Below are 24,275 nucleotides of genomic sequence, written 5' to 3'. Positions count from 1 at the left end.
TCCTCTCATATTCCTCCTCATCTCATTCATCCAAGCAGTGCATCAGCTCTGACTTACTGTTGCACCTTTTCCCATTCACAATCTCACCCTCATTAATTTTCCTCATTCTGCCTGCTGCTCGTCGCGCGGGAGCCCACCACCACCCAGGCTACTTTTTCCACCAGGTGATTAAGACTCCCTCTGGTGAAGCTCATGGGGCTCAGCTGCGGAGAGCTCTGCAGGGCTGCTCTGCATGATCCAGCTGTAGATCTTGAAAAAGATCCTCTTCTGCTGTGGATGATTACCAAAACATGAATTCAAATGTACAAAGTCTTTTCTGGTTCAACTAAGATGAGCTGCATGTAGCTTGCTGGCAAAAAGGCAGTCCAAGCGTGATACTTTTCGGCTTATTCCTTGTTGTGTGATCACTGCCTAATAGTTCATTTTTTCACAATTTGTGAACAGATTTATATTTCCTGTGTGTGTCTGAGGATCATCAATTGCCAACTGTCTACTCTCCGCAGTGTTCCCCTGTATCAGCTCTGCACTTCCTGTGTCACACCCTGAGGGCGTTGTGCCAAGGGGATATCCAGCTTTTGCCAGCTCAGTGACCAGTCAGTTATTGGTCATTCACCACAGGGTTTTCCCACAACTTGTAGGAAACACACACACACCCACACACCAACCACAGAGTCAAAAGCCATGGGAAGTACAGACACACCAAAAGGACGTAAACATACTAAGTGAAGCCGGACGCAGCTCATAAAGAGCAGATATTCTTCCTTTATTTATATATATATATAACATGTGTGTGTGTGTGGGTTGGTTAGAATTTGTCCACTATACTGCCACATTGTACTGTAATTGTCTTTCCAGTAAGTGTACTAGCCATTTGAACTTGTGTGTGCAGTGTGTTACACTCATGTAAAACCGCTTCACAGCAGTTTTAAATAAGAGAAAAATCCAATATGAATATCATCTTCAATAGCACTCTCTTCAGCTGTAGGAGGATAAAACAAACAAATAAAAATAAAAGCAAAACAAGAGCCAATGCATCCTAATGTCTGCCCTGAGTAGCCAACACACACACACACACACACACACACACACACACACACACACACACACTCATTCGCTCTCTCATTCCCTCTTGTCTGCCAGCCTGCCGGCAGAAGTGTTTGTCTGCAAAGGAAATGGAATTTGATGATGAAAGTACCCTTGAAGTGGAGACACACACACACACACACACACACACACACACACACACACACACACAAACACAGACACAGCTCCTAAATTTCACTGACATGGCAATATGACAGAAAATGTGTTTTTTCCTCTGTGTGGCGGCAGGCATCAGTGGCTGTGCTCTCGGAGAGATGAGTGATGGAAGGATAGAAGTGCTGGTGGAGATGCTGCTACAAGAGATATTGAAGGGGGGGGTATCAGTAGAAGGAAAACAAAGGGGGAAAAGTGGAACAAATGGAGTGGTCTGACAGCAAAATACTTGGAGGTCAAGAGGACTGGGGAAATGTTTAAAGAAAGGAGGAAGGCATCTTGAAAGTGAGGAATAGAAAGAGGAAGAGGAGTTAATGAGAGATGAAGGGTGTGAGATAACAGAGGTGGTTAAAAGGAAAATCTAAAGAGAGAAGAGAAAGCTTTACAATGATCTTATTCAAGTGAAACAAATGAATATAAATGTTGCTTTAGCACTTAATGCAAAACTCGCTATCTACAATGAAAGAACACAGTGTACAGATAGTTTTCCTTCACAAAACCATTGAGAGAGGACATGAGAATGTAGCAATGTAGCATTTTGTATATTTGACAACCAAATTGCCACTGACCAAATTTTGGCTTGAGCATGCCAGCAAAACACAAAGGATAGGTTTTGGATTTTCCCAAGTCTGTCTACATATAATGCGCTAAATCCCTGTGGATTTTGGGGGACAAAATCCCTAGTCTTTGTTCTGTGCAAAAATGCATTCTAATAGTCAGCTGAAGCTAATATGAGGCTTTAACAGTCTGAGTTAGCCAAATCAAGTTACCCAAAGTCATTCTAGTACAAAATTCCTCTTTGTGTTTCCACAGACAATCTATTCTTGCTGAGCTGTGGCACAAGAATATCTCCCGGTAGATGCATGTCTACACAACAGCGGCAGTAAACCTACTTACGACAATCTTTTTGTATTTTAGATTGTTGATCAGGCAAAACAAGAAATTTGATGGCATTTTTCAGAGTTGTTCATTACCGAGTCAGTCAGCATCTCTTCATTCAAAATTTACGTAATCTCACTTTTGAAAGAACATGTCTAGTACCTATTTTAAGTTATTATTTTATTGTGTTACTTTGCTGGCCTACATTGTGTTTTCACAACGTTGTAATGTTGTTAGCAAGATTTTTTTGTGAAAGGCTTACACCATATTTTTGTGCATTTACCTCCCCACAGATTAAGACTCAAGATAAAACACTAGAATAAGGCTGGGTAATCCAAAGATAGCAACCCTCCAAGGTTACAATGAGACAGGTCCCCTCAGATCACCAAGTGGTAATAACACATTGTGCCAAAGGGAGACTTTTTTTCCTTTAGTTGGGGGATTACGCCTCGCGTGTCAAGATCAAACTGTAAGTGGGCAAGGTCCTAGAGATGTGTAAAACCTTAAGGCAGCAAGGATTATTTAGGGCTCGAGTTATATGTAGCTCTTACTAAACCTCACACACTAAACCTTCTCTGACTGATTTAATTTCTGTTCAAAATCATTTTTAGCTCTTCCTCTAAATAGCTCTTAACATGAACTTCCCTATTTTGATCAATAATGTGCTGTTGCTGTTTTTCTGTTAAGGTCGAGGCAATGATAAAAGGCCATTATAAGATGTAATAAGATGTGTTACCGGAGGGAGAGAAAAAAATTAAAGCTAAGCTCTTTGGGCAAGAAGGGGTGTAGTCAGAGAGAGGAGAGGAGAGAGGGAAGAGACACCAACCCAAAGGAAAAGATGGATGATGAAAGAGCGTAATGCACACACAAGCATGCAAGGGACAGGAGGTGTTATTTTGTACTCGATCATAACACTGTTCACTGGCTGCCGGCTTAGCCTAACTCTCCACAGACGCATCTGTTTATCTTCTGTTTCCGTCCCTTTATCCCTCCTTCCACCTCTTCATCACCATATGCATCTCTTTTATCTACCCTTTTCTGTCTCCGTTCGCCTGAATCCATCAGTACTCAATGTTTCTACTTCCATCCTGACAGCCTCTACAGTCTTATCCCTTTAGCAATCAATAACAGTATCCAAACACATAAAAATACTTCTTTTCAATGGATGTTCAAAATGTCAGAATGTGATATTGAGATGTGTCAAATCCTTGAACATAAAAGATCCTGTAAGTCATCTGAATCTCTTTGTCTACATCTCCTAATTTGTAACTGATATAGATTCACCATAACAAGGGAAATCAATAAGGGATAATGGCATTTACCTGGATTGACTTCATCAAACATAATGACTGCTGCATATTGCTATAACCATCCTCTTATCAAAATGAGTATATGACGTTGCCGTCAATAACTGTATCAGCAGACATGTTACCGTTGGCTCTCCCAATTATAAGTGTCAGCTTCAATTAGCTCAGACAACACACTTATTGATCAGAGCCCACCGTCTGTTTGCACTCAGACATCCTCCTCCTCAGAGGTCATTCGACAAGCATTCCAGCAGCCTGAATTAGATAGTCCCACACAACTCAAGAAGACACATTTCATTAATGTCATGCTCCCCATCAGAAATACAGTAGTGATGTTAAACATTTAGAGTACACTGTATATCATTTGGATGCATGTGTCCTAAAATTTTTTTCATTGATTGACTTTCAAAAAATGCAAAATTGGTCGGTCCACCACTCTGGTCCAGACAAAAATTTCTCAACAGCTATTAGATGGATTAAAATTAAATTTTGTACTGATGTTCAAGGTCCAGGATGAATCCTAATGACACTCTCCCGGCATATTTAAAAAATGCAACAGAGAGAAGTGAGGGAGCGATGACTGCATGGCAGTAGACTCTTAGTCTAGTTAATATATTTCAAAATTACAACACTTCTTTAATCACATCACATCTTGTCTATAAAATGTAAGAAATTGATACAAAATGCTCATCACCAGTTCCCAGAGCCCAGTTGACATTTTGATATTTCTTATTTTCTCTGACCAACAGTCCAAAACCCAAAGATATTCAATTTACAGTGATGTGAAATAGGGGAAATCCTCACATTTGAGAAGCAGGAAACAAAGAATGTTTGGCATTTTTGCTTGATTTGACTTAAGCAATTTATATATTATAAGAATTGTTGGATTGACAAAGTAAGTAATCAACTAATCGTTTCGACATAATAAAGCTTAAAGATTAATTCTCTACCTTGGGGACACATAAAGTATCGGTGGTATCTCAAAGCTAACTTACTTAGTTTTTATCCCATGGCTTTCTTTAGTGAATGGAACTTGGTCAGGTGTTATCACATGACCTAAGTACAAGACTTTGGTCGTTTGATAAATAATAAGTAAAGCTGCGTTTCGGCCGCAGGAGCTTTCCTCAGGGACTGGGAACCTTTTGGAGGAACTTAGTGCGTTTCCACTGCAGGGACCAGGGTCTAAATTAAGTACCGGGGAAATTTTTTACCCCCCAAAAGGTCCCTGCTCGGGAGGTGGTACTACTTTCGGGCTGGGGCTTGCTGCGCTGAACATTTCTGATTGGTCGAGCTCCGACTGGCGGAGCAGCAAGTGGTTTGACCATCTGGATCGATGCGCTGCTGGGTCACAGGCCGGCCTTCTCTGGCGCAGTGGCTCAGCTGCTGCGCTGTTGGAAGCCGTGATGGAAGACACGGAAATGGATGACCAGTCGGTTGAAGGTGAATCACATACGGCCCACATGCTGCTTGTTAAATGCTATAACAGCTAACTGTTGTCATGCTATTGCTACCCTAACCAAAAGCTAACGTTAGCTACATGCTAACGCCACCCGCTAATGTTAATGGTGTAGAATTGTGGTGTTCCTTAAGACAAGGGTTGGCTAAATCGATCTTACAAAATGATGTCTTGTTAATGTCGCAGTGAGACACAACGTTTATTTATTTTCCACCCTGTGTTTTTTAGATGAAATGGATGGGTACAATAGAGTTATGCAGCTGTGTGATGGGTGTAACCTAATGGATGTAATTTGCCTAATCTTCCCGGGTCTTTAGACCACGGTGGAAACACACAACAATGGGCTGAAGAATTTTTTAATTCTTTGAAAAGTAGTTCCTGGGGATAAAAGTTCCTGGTACTTTTGGTGGAAAAGCAGCTTAAGGGTTTCTTTGCGTAGAATATTTATTCTATACATCTAGTCACCATCTCTTAAAAATGGCTGCATTTATATAACGCTTTTGTCCAAAGCACTTTACAATTTGCCTCCATTCACACACACACTCACACACCAATGGCATCGAGCTATCATGCAACGTGCTGACCACCTGTACGTGCAAACGTTTGCATTACATGACTCACAGAACTGTCAAAAACACACACATGCACACACACATGCTACAGACTTTCAACCCCCTTCCTCCACCCTCTGCTCTCTCTCTCCAGAGGTCAGTAACATCCTGCATTTCTCTCTAGATCAATAGGTCATGTCATTATTCTGCCGGTGGAGTTTCAACCACGACCCAGCACAACCTCCTAGGACTATCTCTGCACACTAATGACCACAACCACACACACACACACACACACCTGTTTGTTTCACTAGTATAGTCATTGACATAATGCTTCCCCTAGCCCCTTACCCATCCCAACTAAATGCCTAACCTTAAACCTTACCTTAACCCAATTGTAACCTGTGCCCTAAAACCAAGTCTTAACCCTGGGTTAGTGTGCGTTCAGGTTAAAGTCCCCACTGGGATATAAGAACATGAAACACACACACACAAACGCACGCACTCACACAACTTAAGTAATGGTGGTAGTTGACTGCCCTGCAAGGTAGGAAGGTTGACTAAGAAAGTGGTTTTGTTCATATGTACATCATTCATCCTTTTTAGTCTGCTCAAAAGAGATTCAGTACTTGACTTCAGTGACTTCTCCTGCATTAAAATGACCACGGAAGTAAATTCTGATAAGTTGAATGCTTATCTTAAGTGACACAAAGTGGATGCACGTTGAAGCTCTGACATCAAGTACATTTCTAGGAAGGGAGACTTACTACTGCATACTCTGATTTGCTTTTATTTCATAATAATTGAGTTAGTAGCACACAAATTTCACAGTGGTGAGTCTAGTTACTGGAAATTAATGAATATTGTACTTAAAGACTTCCATACAAAATTCCATGATGACTCTTGCATGAGGGGAGGGTCATGAACAGACAGCAGCAGCGTGCGAGACAGAAGTCCTGCATGATTCGCCACTGTGTATTGTGGGCCAGCCAAGGATGTTTTGCTTTTTAAAAGGTGTTTTAGCCCCTCCCTGGAGCAGTGTGAGGTTAGAGGGTTTTCTTCTGGGGGAGTCACCAGCCTGACTGAACTAATGGCCCCTGACAGGGAGGAAAGAGGCTGAGAGAAGTTGTGAGAGGTTGTAAGGGGGCGATGAGAGGCAAAAAGGGGAGGGGAGGGGTGGCGGGGTGGCGGGGTGGGAGCTGTGGATAGTGGATAGACAGGGCAGGCAGATGGATTGATGGAAAGATCGTTGGAACAAAGTGGGTTTGAGAGAGTGGAAAAGAGAAACTAAGAGGAAAGAAGGGAAGGATGACAAACAAAGAACTGGTAGAAAGAGGAGTAGGAGAATTTTGTGACGGACAGAGAGAGAAGCAGAAGTGGTTAGATTGGCAGTTTGTTATCAGAGATGGGGTAAGAGGATTTGTGTGGGACAGACACTTAGAGAAAGTTTCAGTCATTGAAATTCCAAGAAGGCTTTTGCATCTCGTGGCGTCATGCCTCAGCATGCCTGAAGAAACAGGACAGAAACCAGTCAACCCCACTGTGCTCCTCAGTTTACTTGACTACATGTGGAGATGTTTGCCTGTAGTCTTACAGAACTGCTCTGTATTTTAATCTTTCTCTTGCAGTCTTCTATTTGCTTTCAGCTGGTACATGAAAATAAGCACATTATCAGGGGGCTTGTTGATGGTCATGTCTCACTTCTTTTGTGAAGAAGTAAGTTAACTTTTGCCTCATGTGATTTGTTTCTTTTTCTTTGTTGCTGTCTTCATACCCCACCCCGTGCTATATGCCGATTTCATTTTCACTGTGTGGGCTTCGTATGTTCGTATGCATGTTTGTGTGTGTTGGTAGGGTTAGAGCATGTCTGTCCTTTGAAACGTGTGGTTGTGTGTGTATGTGGGACACTCAAAGTCTGCTTCTTGTCACATCAATCACTGTGTCGCTATGTCAGCTGAACTAGCGCTCTCTCTGTTTCCTCTTGAACCACCACTCTTGGGAAAATAGCAGTTAAGTTTATAGTGTTTTGATGAAATTTACTATTTCTTTTCCTGTTTTTTGACTGGCCTTGTAATCAGCTGCCACTGAGGTAGCACTGAGCTGCACTGTACTATATTGTGCTTGTGTTCAACATCTATTATATGATATGGCCTGCCTTCTTGTTGGATTGCTAACACTAAAATGTACGAGTTAATCTGCATTATTGACTTTAGCCAGGCCAGCTAAACAGCAGCAGTTTAATGTGATCGTTAAATTGGATAAAGTGAGACACATTTTTACAAGTGGGCGGCTGATTTAATAAATGCTGTAAAGTTGTATTGAAAGAGCCGTCTGTTTAATTTTGCCTTGCTAGGGTCCAACATTACCCACCATATGAAACACTGTCTACACCCTCTTCATTGTTAGTGTCTCCTGGTGAATTCTGCATTAAAAGTAATACATCAAGTTATTTCAAGAAACACCCATCTTCAAAATTTGAATCCTGCTGTTTCATAATGTTATTATCCAAGAATTCCCTCTCCTTTTAATTCTGATAATACACAATGTCATCCGTGTCTCGACATCCTTTGTCAGTTCATCCCACTGTGTTACCTCCTTTTCATTCAGTGGACATTTGTTCATTAAAAATCTGTTGTGATCTGTACCCAAAAAGAGCACATAGGACTGGACGATATGGATACCGAAATTTTGTTTTGCAGTCTCAAATATATTTTAATAATTTTATTTAAATGAGAAAATGTGTTTATAGATAAACTAGCATGTCTGTTTTGGGTAGAATTAAATACTTGACAAAATAAGGTACTTTATAAGCCAATGTTGACATTAAGCAATCCTGCACATTAATTTGCGAAGTTGCCACCAGTGGCCTAATACGTCGTAAGACATCAAAGAAACCATGGTATAAACGGTACAGCAAAATCTGTAAAGGCAGACAAATTTGAATCATTTCACAGTATGTATTGTCATTTTGCCCAACCCCATCAGTGCCTGTATTATCTCTTCCATATGTACACGAACACCATCAGCCTACAGCTATGGCAGATTCATTAATTACAGCTGAATTCCATAGAATGCAGCGGACATGACGCTGATTACCAAGCCCTACAGCATATCAATCAGTCTTGTTGGTTAATACAAATTGTGATCCATCCTGAAAGGCATCAGCATGAAAAAAAAACTGATGTGGTCAAGCTATGTCTTTGTGTGTTTGCATGTGTTATGCACCAGTACATACTCTGTCCATCAGCCATTCTGAATCGTTTATACTCCATATCTCGTATTTCATCCTCTGTCAATATCGGCTCTTTCCTAAGAAGCAGATAGAGCTGTAGAAAGCTGAGAGAAGGATTGCCAGCTGTAAGGCTGCAGGCAAAGATCTTTGTCACTCAGTCCCCTGTCGCTTTCTCTTTATGTATCTCTCAGTCTCTGTCTTTTCCCTTCAACTCCCTTCCTCTCACTATCTGTTTCTCTGTCTTCTTGCTATTGTTCAAAGAGATGAATAGGAATCCCCAAATGTAGCAGTTATCATTTATTAGAAGGGCAGGTGTTTTAAGCTCAAAAATCCCAAAAGGAAGCCTAGTATTTTTTTTTTCTTGGTATGTTTCCATTCTCATTTTTTTTCTCACTTTCACTTTATATGATGTCACTGGAGAACAAATTGTACTTGTCATCTTACTAGTAATAATCAAAAGTTTTTAAAGCCCTGAGCTCATACAAAAGTTTCCTCATTGTAGTAGCGCTCATGTAGGGATCACAGATTAAGTCACCTGTCATCATTTTATAATGCTTTCAAAATATGCCCCGGTGACTTACAGGATACTCAGAAATAAAAAATACAGAATCTCTACAAAATTTGTACTGCTGTCCTAGGAAACAATGACAGGTCTTGGCAGTGATAAAATCTTATATTTGCATAGAAAAAATCATGGTCAGCAGGCACTTGTAGTACGATAATCCACTCTGCGCTATAATATATTGTCGAACAAAAATATAGCATTGACCTCAAACGTCTTCAAACTTCAGTTACTTCAAAAAAATGTAACTCGATGCAGAGTCAGTACTCCTGCCTTAAAGACCTTCACATCTGGGCACTGATATGAGAGGAAGCAGTAGTATTATATTGACAGAGATATCTCATGCCCAACTAATTCCCCTTTCAAGTGGCTAATATTGACCTACAAAAAGGCAAGCTGACATGAAATGAGCGCTTACGCTCTTGCAAATGTGGCATGCTCTAAAATCATTGGCCGCTGATGTTTGTTTTGCTGAAGTGTCCTTGAGCAATACATTGTGTCTCTGCCAGCTCTGGGGTTAAAAAGGTAGACATACCTTGCTATACCTGCCATCACCAAACCTGTGAACATCTCCTCACTTCCAAATTTACACAGCAGCAGACATTTATAGCCAAGCTGTGACAAAGCTGCCAAGAGAGGTTGATAATTATTATATAATTTGCAAAGAAGGCTTCCTCCTCTGCAGAGACAACCCTCCCAAAAAAGTCACAGCTCTCCCTTCTTCATCAACAAGGACACCTGGTGAATTAGAGGCTATTTGGAAATGTGACAGCATCATCATTAGTAACATGGATGTATGACAATGATGTTTATAAATTCCCACATATGATGATAAAAAATGTAAATGTGGTCTTAACCAACAGTTCAACAAGTCTGTTATGTTTTGCCTTGTAAAGCCCCCCTCATAAATAACTTATTATAGCTTCTATTTTTAGTCTCTCTCTTTATTTTACACATTTTTCCCCCATTATTGTTTTTTTCTTAACTTGTTTTTGTTTTTTTGCACTATTGGACTTGTTTGTCCTGTTCTTCAGGCTATTCTTGTTTTCTTTTTCTAACATCTTTCTGTGACTTTCCATCTCTTTCAATCTCCTTTCCATCCCCTTTCACTTTTATTTTTTATACCTAACACTTCTTATTTATATCTGCATACTCATTTGCACTTTTATTAGTTTGTAATGTACATAGGGAAGCGTATTCTGCTGTTGCTATGTCACTTCATTAGAGAGTCAGCCAAAAGCCTGAAATATGTCTCCACTGTGTGCCTCATGCGGGTAAGTTTTAAAACTCAGTTCCTTTAATATGCGCTTTCAGAATTTATATTTTATATGTTTTTGTTCACTTTAGGGATTAGTAAACAACTTTGGGCATCCATTCCTATTTGATCCTTCTTCCTCCTTTCTCGTTTTTTGCATTCTCACCATCTGTCTCTCAGATGTACTTCATACAGCATTCCCGCAAGCCCCTGTTCCTCCTTCCTTTGTGAAGGACTTTTACTTCAACAAAATATTCACTACTTTGGGGAAAAGAATAAAAACATGGCAAGCCCTGTTAGTTTTCTAAAAATAACCCAGTTATGCTGATGAGCTGTGTGTGATGCAGAGAATTTGACTGTGTATGTGTGCATATGCGCGTCCTATATGTGTATGTATGTGGTCATGCATGTGGTCTGTGTGTGGGTGTGACCATGTGTCAAGGCATATGCGTGTGCATTTGGATTATCTGCAGGTGTTTATGTGTAAAACCAACACACAGGAACATACAGTACCACGTTGACAATGCTGCAGAAACATACTGAAGGAGTGGGAACTTTGTCTTGGCCTTCATGCAACCTTGTAAGTAGCTTTGTTGTCTCCCTTTGGCATTCTTACCATCTGCTGTACATGGCTTTGTGTTTCACCCTGTAGAAAGGGCATGATGCTTTTCATATATAAGGCTGGATCCATTCTGTTTTCATGAGGTTTCCTCAGCTATCTACAATACTCTCTCACATGTCATCTTCTTTACTCAAATACAAAGTTTTTCTTCTTTTTTTATGCATTTAGATCTGAACATTGATGCGTTAATAAGGCTTCAGGCTTGATTGTTCACTAGCTTGAGAAAACCCTACCTTTTACCTAGAGCAGTGAGATGTCACATGCTTTTCACACTGTCTTCAAATAAATCACATAATGACACATTTTTTTCTTTGAAACAAAAATAAAAGTGACTTTAAAATTCTAATTCTAACTGAATTACCCGAACAAACCAATACATGAAACTTATATACATTTTTATGTGTACTATATATATTCTGTCTTAGCATATCTTTTATGTATTTGATTGGTCAGTAATTTGAAAGTACTCAGATTTGTTCTTTTGCTGCATTAAGCAATTTTTGACTAGTAGAGGGCAGAAAGTTGACTCAAAACATCAAAAAATGCAGATTATTACTTAAACCTCCAGCAGAAACAGCGACATGGGCGTCCCATTGGAGTCTTTTTGCTCTACACCTGTCAACCTTTATTCTTGCCTTTCTTCACCGGCCACTTGTTTACTTTGGCCTCCACTATTACGTGCTGAGCAGGTAGCATTTATTTGCTATATTTGGGGACTGTGGGCACAAATATATGACATCATTAGGGAGGGTTGGAGTGGATTTGATAAGAGGATTTGTTCATGTGTAGGATTAAAAAACAAATCTTTTTTTCTTTTTTATTGGAATGGAATCAAACACCAGTGACCAGTAAAAAAGTTTAAAAAACATTAAAGTGCTGGGGAAAGTACTGTATATTCCCCAGAAAAAAGTTTCATCTCTGGCCAAGGCTAGCTACTGGAATCTAAAATGACAAGGAGAGAGATTTCCAGATTGCGGATGCCAGGTGGAGACACAAGCTACTGTACTGTGCAACCGTATGATGCGCCGCACACTATTATAATAAATAGTTTCCTTGGTCTGTTGACTTGTTCATAAATATTGATAGTAAGCAGGACGAGGATGCTTCCTGATTCCAAGCTGGCGAGGAAAAAGATTTCCAAGATGAGGATGGCAGGTGGGAATGCAAACCAGGTTTGCTGAGTCGGCACAATATTCTAATTAGTATCTTTCGGTCTTCTCATAAATATTCATGTCTGGAGGCAGGTGTACTGGAGGAGACATCAGAAAGTTTCTCAGGGCCCAGTGGAGCCAAGCTGCCCAGCTACATTACACTGGGCGTAAACCAGTCTGATGGGTGCTGGTAGGGCAGGTGTGCACCTGTGTACACACACACACACACACACACACACTTCACAGACTGTGTGTGCATTCATCATTCATGCACACATACAAGGCACAAGAAATCTGAAAGAACATACACTTTCCTGTGTGTGTGTGTGTGTGTGTGTGTGTGTGTGTGTGTGTGTGTGTGTGTGCGTGTGTGTGTGTTAAAAGGTCAGTCACACAGGTGACTCATCACTGTTTATCGGCATTCTGCACCTTGTCTCTGTGAACACACATACACACGAACATGTAGGTGCACTTATGAATACCAAGATGTACACATCTATTCACTACATGTGTACGATGTGTGAATCAGACATGCGCACATATAATTAACAAGAAGTGCTCAGAAATGTGCACATAAACAACTTGTCTGCTTCTGATTGCGTGTGTACAGTATATGCATGGACTACCTCCTCCTCCACATACCGTAGGCACATGGATGCAATGTGTGTATTGTTTATCTGTTCAGTACATCTTATTTGTCAGTGGGAAGTCAGTCTCTTTAGCAGTACTTTAATCCATACTGTAGTTGCCATTTTCAGAAACCTCTTGTTATCTTAGTATCTTCTTCTTCTCTCTCTGATACAAATGTTAAGCTATTTATTTTTTATGATGTAAGGTGAAACCCTTTTTATTAATGGTTCTCAGCACTACACCATTGGGGGTTATTGCTTTCAGAAAAGGTTACTCACACTGTTGTACTGAAAATAAATGGCGTTTTTAAATATATTTTATTTGTAAGGATTAAATAATATGGCACACCCTTCCACTAAATGGTCCTTAATAGGCAGGAAAAGCACATAATGTTTGTAGTGGTATAAAAATCCGGATGACTAATCTCGAAGCACGGTGCAGCAAACCGATCATTATGACAATTGAACAGGGTCTTGATCATCCTGAAGGGTCTCATTTTGCAATAATGACCTTCTTGCTGTTCATTATCCCACTGATGACATTGTTACCTACCATTAATCATTTAGCATGAAATTAATCATCTTGAATTTAATCAATTTATACCATTCTGCAAAGATGAACTGTTTTAAGTGATGTCAACTGACACAAAGCGTCAGAGGTTAACATAATGTATATTTACTTTGGAACTGAACGGTTAATATATAATAGGTGTGGCGGTGATACTGATAAACAAGCAGGTCTAGAGAAGCATAATGGATACGAACCTTGGATACTCACAGGTAGAACTTTTTTTTTGCCATTTGTATAATAAGAAATAAATCCTCTTTATTAGTTGGCTTCTTGTACCAGGAAGTAGCCTTGGCCTCAGCCTTAGCTTTCATTTCAGTAAAAAGGTATATCTACTAAAAGTGTCCATTCAAATATTTGAATATGCTAATGAAGGCGACTGAAACGGGATAAATTGTAAATGTTTTTTTTTTAAACAAATGAATGAATAAATGTCTTTTTGAGCAGAAGCAGAGCTGTGCTGTACTTTCATATTTAATGTAAGGGGATTAATATGATTAAATGTCATTATGGTATCTGCAAAAGCCTTGACATTAAATTAAAATGGTACAATGGTGTATGATAGTAATGAATTACATAGACGCCCACACTAGGCTATTCACTACACAGTAAAGACACACACACACACACAAATCCTTAAACACTTTACTGAAACATATTTCTTTCAAGTGAACATTTGTGGTCTTTTGCTTGAAGATGTTATCTTTAGGGAAATACAAACACACAAACACACATTTGTCTCGCTGACATTTCGAAGGCGGTAGTCCGGCTGAAATCATGCTCACCCAAGGGCATCTCCTTCCAGATGTCTTGTTTGTGTGACCCCTGGATATTGTGTGGGGTGTGTGTGTGTGTCAGTGTCAGTGTCTGTGTCTGTGTGCTAGAGATACGAGCTCACATGGAATAAAAAAACCCAAGTCATATAGATGTTGCAACACACACACCCACACCCACCCATCTGTCATACACACAGTATACCATCTATTGACCTAAAATGCAGGGAACCTATTTTAAAGTCAAATTTTCAGTTTGTGGAAGGATCATCTGAGCACTTTAATCAATTAAGGGCTTCTCTATGCTTTAATCTCAGCCTACTTTAGGATGTCTGTGATGAATTAATTTCAAAACACACTTCATGTGTCCCCTCAACTCTATACTTAATGCATTGAGTAAGGTGTGCTAACATTAGAGATGCTTATCCCCTCTTATCCCTTCTCACGTCTCTCTCACAGTTTGTTTCTAGTGTGAATTCCTCCTCTCTTCAATTCAATATTCAATGTCAAACTGTATTAAACATGCTCAATTCAATATTCATTTCAATTGATTTTTGGTAGAACATTTGCAGCTTGTTTGTAACCATATCCCATGAGCGATCTGCAGCTATCAGACCTAGAATTTTAGCTCTTTCTGCTATCAGTGGCATCAATTATTTGTGCTTTACTTAAAAGCTCTCCTTGTAAGTTCAGTGTATAACAGAGTAACTACAATAACTGTTAGCTGACATCCACCAAGGTGACAGCTGTTCTTCTGGGGTCCTCAAAATCTTTCTTCAGGGTGAGCTGAGCCTGAAGAAAAGTTTGAGAGACACTGCAGGAGGGGAAATAAAAGTCTTTTTCAGAAAGTCTGAAAAAACGCCAAAGTAAATGTTCCCTAATTAGCAAGACTGCAACTTTCTAAATTATCTTCCCCTGTGTTAAGTTTGAGCTGAGCTGTTGTGTGTGAGTCTGTGTGTGTATAATGTATCTCAGCGTAAAGTTTCAAATCAAGTGAGCTTGGGCTTGGGCAAAGGATCATACCTGCCTGATCTATACATGGCTGGCATCCATGACCTGGATCGATAACGCTGGGATCCATTGATTAATCCTGGCTGGCCAGGGGGCCTGTGGGGTTTTGGCAGGGACGACTGCAGCTTTACCACTTTCCTGACAGTTCTGTTTGTCTGTGTGTATGAACATTAACTATATGTGCTTCAGTGCTGATTTAAACTTTAAGGCACCTCGACATGATCTGGCCTGATAATCTTCTACTGTGTAGCAGCTGTGACCCCCAAAATTATAGCTTTTAAGTCTCTGCTTCCTTAACCGCATAAACAGAGAAAATCAGATTTTTCTGACATGCAAGGTTTCCAGCTGACAGCATAATGCAGGTGACAAAGAATATAACACTCCCACTTAGCACAGAATTGCAGTTGTCAACGCTGGCAAACACACACTTAATTGTCAGTGTCGCACATAAATACGTATGTGCATGCACTCTGTGACACACACATAAACACACGCTCACTTACCAATCCGCTATATTACGCACATATGCAGCTGTCAAATATAAGAAATGCACCTTAAACAGCAGGCACACACACACACACCAATCAGTCACTTACATTGAAGCAGCGCCCTGCCACTTGCTCCACAATGGTATTACAGTGGCTCTCAGCCTGTTATGATCTCATTCCAAAAGCATTCAGCAGTGCCACAAAGCAATTCCAAACACATTTCCAAAACACATTTTGCAGTGCCACAAAGTGTTACATCCATCACTGGGGGAATAAGGCGTAATGACCGACAGACACTGTAATAGTTGATTCCCCTGCCAAGGGAAACGTGTGTGTGTGTGTGTGTGTGTGTGTGTGTATGTGAGGGGAAGTGTGTGTGCGAGAGAGTTTGTCGATGTCTTTTTGTGCGACAGTGTGTGCATGCATGCATGGGTGTGTCCTTGTGTGTGTGTGCGTGTGTGTGTGTGTGTGTGTTTGTGTTTGCTCTCGGCACATCAGAGAGAGGGATCTCAGTAGATCCGTTGTGCTAAAGTCAGGATGAGCGCTCCCTGCTCTAATGCCCATATATATTTAATGAAATGGTGAGAGAATAAATTATACATCTCTACCTATTTCTCCCTCTCTTTCTCACTTCCTTTCTTCAGCTTTCTCTTTTTACAACTTCCCCCGAATCAACCTTCATCCTTTTTCTTGTCCCCTCCCACCTTTCCTTTCTCCATCTATCCACTTCACATGAAGATCTCTTATCATTGGTTCGTCTTTTCTATCATACTGTCTCTTTTACCCCAGCTCCTGCCTCTTCGGTATAGTTACAGTAGATTGTTGTTAGAGATTAAAATGTATGCACTTATATCTGTCTAAGCTCTCGATTTTGTATGTTTGCACTGATAAAAGAAGTGAGGGATCAGTGGAGACGTTGGCAATGCCAGTAAATGGAAAGCTGCTTTGTAAATTATGGAAATGACGAGAGAGGGTGAGTGATGTAGCGACAGAATCAGAGAGAGAGTGACACCAGGAAAGATGAAACAGACAAACTGATCAAAGAATCTGAAGAGACAGAAATATATAACTAGACTGAAAAAAAGAGCACTAATGTTTGTAAGGAGGAAAGAGTAGAGACATAAATCATGAGCAAGTGTGTGTAAGAGGAAGAAAACGGTGTGTAAATATTTGTGTGTGATTGTGTGTCAGAGATAAAATAGCGAGTGAAGCAGCAGACAGGAAGATGAGAGACAGAGAGGAGATGTGGGCTGCCAGTCAAAGGGCATATACTGTGTAATAGTGGACAACTCCAAAATATTGTTAAACTCCCTGTAACCCAGCTTTCAGCCTCTTCAACTGTAAGTGTGAATGACGCACATAGAAATGTGTGTGTGTGTGGACATGAGTACTGTAGGTGTGGCTGCGCAAAACTCTGCTTTGTATCAATTTTTGTACCTGGATTTGTATATTGGCACACAAATATAATGGGTGCGTATGGATGCAGTAGGCTGCCAAGAGGGAGCTTCAAAGCTCTCAGACACACACACACACACACACACACACATACACAGATGCTGCCTTTCCTCTGATCTTTTGATACATCCCGTAAGAGGAAGAGAAAACAAAAGAATAGACGTGCAATTAGTGCAGTCAGTGCAATTTCAGCATCCACACTACCCTTTCCTTGATCATGCAAAAGTAAAGTAGAGTTTTGAGTATGTGTTTATGAAACTTGTGTTTTCGTATTCTAATTTGTCTTGATGTATTCCATTACATGCTGCTGCAACAACCCAATTTTAAATAGGGGTTATTATTAAGTTTTATTTTATTACATGTCCAATATGATTGTTCGAATGTAGTACATTAAAGTGGAGCACAACAGGATGGAGTTGGACTGAGAAGAGTAGGTTGGAACTCAAGATAAACTACAAAACAAAACCAGACGAGAGGAAAGTAGAAGACACAAGTACCAGAAGGGGAGAGAACAGGAAGAAGAGAGGGGAGTCAGAGGGGTGTCATTCCACATATCGTCTCTTTCTGTCTTCTTTTGTTGAGCCTCATTGTGAAAGGGTTACATTCAAACATCCCTTTTCAACCACTTGAGTGTTTTTCCGTAACAGTCCAGAGGAACATTGCTCACAGGATAATGTGTGAGATAGCTGCGTCTCTTCCAGGCTGACAGACAGACAGAAAGACAGAAAGACAGATTGGTGTGCAGAAAGACGAGATAAGCAGAGAGAAAGACATGCCTGAAGGTTGGCTGGTAGATTGACCGACATCGAGACATTAAGCAGCAACTGTCCATCGTATGTAAATTTCCATGATGTTTCCAGAATACTACTAATACTTTTCTCTCTGAGCAGGATAAAGCATCATATTACAGTATAAATGTGCTGGTGTATTACCATAAAGCGACTAATTTTTTATTATCACCTGATATTCCCTACCAAGATACCCCTTTCAATTTTGTGGACTTTTCCTGTTTGGCATACAGAAATGACCTTTTGAGTGTATGAGTAGTCTGAAAGGGCTTTCCAGGTCTTAGTGGTAGAGAGGAGGTTGTGCGTCCCAGATCATAGCTCTTTTGGCGGCACCTGGAAGTTGTTTGACGCCTTCCTGGATCCAAATTCTTCAAATGTTTACAATCTAGCTACCTAATACTGTCATCCTTTTTAGCCATAGTGTAATTTACTATTGTTGTTCGTTAAATGTCTAACATGTCTGTCCATTCCTCTCTGTTGCTCTTCCTGTGGGTTCTTCCTTTTTTTCCCTGTTAACGTTATACATCAGCTTAATGATGAAAATGTGATATAAAAGAATGTTTATGAAAACTATCAAGGTTCATACACAAAACAACTGTTTTTTGCTAGTCATCATTATTAGCTTAACCCTATGACATTTTATACCACATAAATTAGCCTAGCGGCTAGCAGACATTTCCTCTACTCATAGCTTAACAAATTACATATTATTTATACTTTTTCTTACTCACTGTTGGTTTAAGTCACTGCCTCTCCCGACGAAACAGCACGGTTGAATTTCTGTAACGAGTTGCCGTCAAGTAATGTTTACTTCACCTTTCTCCGAACCGCTGCGCTCTGTCTGTGTGCTCAGCCTCGCCCTTGGTGAAACACGGAGCAGACAGAGGAGAGGAGACAAACTAGCGTGACCGGCATGCCGACATCGATAAAAGGAATTGATAAGCTCTGAGGCATATGATTCCGATGGATTGGACATTTTAGAACCGATTCTGAACTGGAACTGGTTCTCGATTCCCATCCCAAGTTGCCGCTGATGGCAACCAAAGGCCAAGACTTGGTTGCCAATTTCTCAAAATGGTTGCCAATGGCAACCTGGCAACCGTTACTGTTGAGCCCTGGTTTGCAAAAAACTGCACTAGTGAGCTGACACAATGATTTGCATATACAGTGCAAAGGTTTGCCAAAGGTGATGGCCGAATTGTAGCTTCAGAGACAAAATGATCGGTTGTCAGAGAGTGTAGTACGGGAAAAGAGACAAAGAGAGAGCAGATCATTTTGTTCTGTTGTGGCTCTCCAGAAAGTTCAACACCACTTGTGTAATACAGCCAGCTGTGTGCTCATCCACTTACATGATTGACTACCTGCAGGGTTTCTCCAGCCCGTGATTGGCTGCTCAGTACCACCTTTCAATCAGCGTCAAGCTGGCCGGTTTAAATTTCCTAAGGATGTTATTTGGTGGTCGGTGCTCAGTTAAGCAGCTGCTTTCCCTAAATTAATGCTGATGATTGTTCTGTTGATGGTGATTCAATTATATGTGAGTAATTGTGTTGCAGGGCAGGAATTATCTTTTATTTGTCAAAATGACAAACAGCATTTTGATTATCCTTCAACATGCAACTGTCATACTGAAAACCCTCAGTTTTAATGGGTCCCATGACTATTGGACAGTAAGACAGGTAGGTAGGATGGCTTTTGTGTTCTGGGTTGACATTGTATTACTGTCCTCCTCACAAAAAGAAACAGATTTACAAATACTAAACCCACAGTCAGTAAAAAAGTGTGGTGTCCTATTGTAGAAATCATATAACTGTCCCTCTCAGAAAGAGACTGACAGATGGACTGAGAAAGACAGCCAGAAATAATAGAAAAGAAACCAAGTCATCAAGTCCCGGGGCAAGATGAGAGTGAAGAGGAGGAATGACGAAGCAGTGGAGGGTTATACGATGCTTTAGGAGACAAGTGTTTTCTTTTCTTTGACATTTCTCTGCTGAAAATGTTTGTGGAAGCTGTTTCTTTTCCTTGAGTCTAAAATGCTATGTGAGTTGATGTAAACAATATTCTATATATTCTATATCATACACAAAACACACTTCTTGAAATTCTTCATCCGTCAGTGGTCAGTGTGCTCACATGAGATTCTTAGACATGGACAGGACATCACACTTGACAGCATACAGTAACTGAGGTTTTCCTGCTGACTTAAGAAACTCAAAGTTCATAGGAACCCACTGCCAGACTCAACTCCCTCCACCTCACCTCACTGTAAACTCTGTGCTTGTTGGCTATTGATGGCTGCAGATGTAAATATCAAACATGCTGTGTGGTGACTCATGTAAGTCTGAGCCAATTGGGATGGCAAAAGTTGACTCTGTAAACACCTCAGGTTGTTTGTGGACCAAATTATTATTATTAATTAATTATTATTATACCCCAATTATGAGTTCACCTCCCATTGCTGAGTTGGAGAAATCTATTGTAAATCCATCTAATATTCCTCTGCAGTTCTATATGTCTTTATGTAATCCAACCAAGATGCTGTGCGTTTATGTCTGCATGTGTTTCTGTGTGTGTGCTGGACTTGGGAAGTGTGGCTAACCACAGTTTTCTGCCTACTTAAGGAAGATATGTGCAAGTGTGTGACAGCAGCTCCATCAGCTTTCATTACTGTCATCATTAAGAGAGCGAGATGTGAAACGATGTAGAAATTTCTGGAGACAAACTGCATTAGAAGCACACGGGGACGTTGGGGCTGAGAATGAAAAACACACTGGCAGGGTAGACGCTGGTCCCCTAGTCCCCCCCAGTGTTTAGTTTGTCATCTAAATCAGGGAACCAGGTTTTAACTTTCATATGCTATTACAGCCATTGATACCCAGAATAACTAATGCATATGGAAGCCAATTCACGTTTCCTCTCTTTTCATTTTGTGTTGTGTTTCTGTCCAGTAAGTCCAATATTCACTCTCCTCTTTCAGTGTGTCTACACAGTCGCGTTTTTCAGTCGTCTGTCTTAAACATTATTATTATTGACAATTATTGATTAGAGCATCTTTAATCACTATACCAAACGAGCTAAACAAAATGTTCAAAACTGGAGGGGTAAATGTCTGATACCACAATAGCATTAACTTGCTAAGACATTGAAATGGTTGTGTTGTTTTGCATAAGTAAACCTCAAGCAGTTTAATCTTAACAGTGGGACTTCAGGGTTAGGTTACATCATCACGTCATTTTAAGGTAGACAGCTCATCAAGATATGTGACAAGTGATAGGGCATGAGTATGATTGACAGACGAGAAAGGGTCTCAAGGTAAAACTGTCCCTTTGACACAAAAGCAAGATTTCACTTGAAGATTCAGAGTCCCTAACAGGAGGCGAACAGAGCATGACATACCCTACTTTCCTCTTGGTTTCAACTTGAGTGAGAAACATAGACTTACAAAAGCAACGGGGTATAGAGAGAGAGTGGCACAGTGGAACAGAGCAACAGAAATGTGTGAAAGAGCATGGGAAATTGTTAAGGGGGATGTGAATGGAGGAGAGAGGGTGAGAATTGGTGAGAATCACATGGTGAAAATGGGACATTATGATAAGAGATGGAGAGAGAGATGGTGAGGTGGGCCAGTGGCACGTAAAGTAGCGACTACAATTACAATTGTCTTCGAATCCCTTCCTCTGTTGCTATTTTTCTAGGTTTCTGTTGAGTGTTGTAAAAACAAACCAGACTAAGATGGAGAGAGACTCACAAAGACAGACAGCAATATTGAAACCCTCCATTCAAAGAGACTGTGAATAAAAAATGGAGGTGATGCAAATGTGTGTTAAGTCATAGGTAAGAAAGAGGCAAACAGAGTGAGATGGATGGAAATTGCTCTAGGTGGCCCAAATTTAGGCAAAGCCCGATGTTGTAATCCATTTTCTCAAACAGAATGACAAGCTCATTTGTGTCCGTGAGTTCTGTGACCTGCACAAAAATGTCAACGAAAACGTCTAATTATAATGACCAATAATGCTAATGTAACTGCAGCCCTTGCTGCGGTCTGTAGCAGTTTTGTTTGCCTGCTTTTCAAGTGTAGCGATCAAAGTCATTGGCTTCCTCTCTGAATGAATAAAGGTAGAGGAGATGGGTACTGGCGGCAGAGTTTGGAGCTTTGAGGTGAGACAGGACAGGGCACCTGCGGGGGTGTTAGGACAGAGGTGTAAATAAGTGAAGAGAGGAATCGAGGCGGGGAGAGACGGCAGGGGAGCGAGGGAGTAGAGATGAAAAAGAGGGAGGGAGATGAGGTTGAGGAATGATACAGAGACGGCAGTGGAGGACATGGGCACCTTTGATTGCTGCGAGACAGATGAGTGAAAAGAGGATGTGTCACATCAACATTGTATTAAAGTGCCTTTTTTATTTTCTTTTTAATTAACTTAAAGTATGTGGTGCCAAGACCTCATTGCTCTTGACTTGTCTTGCTAGCACTCTGCCGTCTTATTTTTAAAGATGTTTTTATTATAAAGTTTTCTCTTGAAGAAGTTTCTCTTGAAGATGCTATTATTTGCCTTTTCAGCCCGGCATGCTCAGCTCTGACTACCCATGTCCTGCACTGTTTATTTCAGCAAAGCTCCTATTGCTGCAGCTGGAAGCAGAAAATGCACCGCTTCTTGTTTGCTAGAGGAATTTCACAGCAAAGAAGTATGTGGAACAACAGATGTCAAAGCTTTAGTGAACTGGGTATAGCTTTGATACTGAATTCAATGGCAAAACTGGCATTCGTTTATTGTAAATGAAAATGTCAGGGATTATTAATGAAACACTTGTTAGCGACAGCACAAATGAGCTGACCTTAACTAACACATGACATTTTTCAAAGACAGATGAGAGGAAAATGTGGAAAGAACAAAAACTGATGAGAAAAGCTGTGAATGGAGAGCAACAGCAATTACAGAACAGAAAGCAGAAGACTTGAAAAGATAACTTTCCTTTGTGTCTCCTGTTATGGATTGATAAGAGATAGGGATATGAAAGAATAAAAGTATAGTGGATTGAGGGGGCAACAAGGTGTGAAAAGAAACAGAAAGGCATGAGCAGAAGAAGAGTGGATTTTAGAGAGTAGAAGAAGGTGAGCGAAAAAGTTGAGAAGACTTAAGTGTACTCTATCAACAGAGATGTGTGTGGAGAGAAAAATTAGAAAGTTATATAGAGTCAGAGTATTTAAAAGCCCCACAGATAGAAAACATAAAAAAGCAGAGAAGATGGACAAAAGGAAAATGCTAAGTCCAATACAATAAGTCAGTTGATGGTTGGCTGAAAGTACTTTTCTGATGAGAAAGCTTTTGAGTGAATAGGGGCCGGTGCTGAGCAGTCAGGCTCATGGAAAGACTCTAAGAAAGAGTTGGTCACACTGTCAACTTCCCAAACGTCTCTGTCTTCACATCTATTTTTGCATTGCCTTTTAATCAGACATTTCCTTGAGGGGTGCATAGGGAGAGCTGAAGTCAACGTCACATCTGATACATATACAATGTGGTCTAATTTGCGATGGTAATGTTTTTCTAGTTCCAAAAAACACTCGCGTGGTTCGATTGTTAACGAGCCCATGGTTTTTAGTTAGTTTTCTGCTTATACCGAGCTTGTGGATCTGTAACTAATGAGCCAGCGTTTGGCTTTAAATCCTCATTTTTCACCATCATTTCCTATCTATCATTTTTCTTGATATTCAAAGATGATTTTGCTTACTGAACTGTATGCTCGCCAAACAAAATTGGAACTTTTTTTCCTCTACAACCAGTCGATTAAGGAAGGTTTCACCAACTTGTCATATCTGTCCCCCAAACTTTTCTTTCTTTGTTTTATCATACCATTCATCACATTCAGAAGTTGTGATTTTAAACTTCTTTCAGTCTGTCTATCCATCCCTTTCTTCCTTTCTCTCTACCCCTCCATTCATCCCTTCCTTGACTATTATATATTTTATATTGATCTCAGTATTACCACTCTGCACTATACTTCTATCCATTCATCCTCCCTCATATTCTCTATCACTGCCTCCCTTCTTTTCTTTATCCCCTCTTTCCACCTTCTCCTTACCCCTCGTTCTTGACCCACTCTACTCCAACCACAGATCATTTTAATATCGTCCCTCCATCCCTCTTTCTCCTCCATCCCTCCCCCTTTATTCTTTCTCTCCCTCTTTCTCTCCTCCATCCCTCCTCCCACCTATTGCATTATATTAATATGCTGTTGAGAGTGTGTGATTTCAGCAGTAGCTTTTTCTATTAGCCAACACTGCATTAGTGCATTAAG

The 24,275-nt window shown here is 40.4% G+C and overlaps 1 protein-coding gene across 18 annotated transcripts in view; it reads left to right on the top strand.

Moving 5' to 3' along the window:
* The window catches only part of grm8a (glutamate receptor, metabotropic 8a), a 308,026-nt gene that overhangs the window by 51,245 nt on the left and 232,506 nt on the right, over positions 1-24,275 (top strand). The window contains exon 1 of one of the 18 annotated variants that reach the window (XR_006376770.1): positions 7,146-7,166. The exons of the other annotated variants lie outside the window; for them this stretch is intronic. The gene's annotated coding sequence lies outside the window, so the exon portion shown is untranslated. Of the gene's footprint in view, positions 1-7,145; positions 7,167-24,275 lie in introns of those variants that run through there. 18 annotated transcript variants of the gene reach the window in all.

This window comes from Siniperca chuatsi, linkage group LG23 (assembly GCF_020085105.1).
Source record: "Siniperca chuatsi isolate FFG_IHB_CAS linkage group LG23, ASM2008510v1, whole genome shotgun sequence".
In the NCBI taxonomy this organism is placed as follows: domain Eukaryota; kingdom Metazoa; phylum Chordata; class Actinopteri; order Centrarchiformes; family Sinipercidae; genus Siniperca; species Siniperca chuatsi.
The sequence above is the reverse complement of the archived record's forward strand: the minus strand, read 5'-3'. Positions and strand labels throughout refer to the sequence as shown.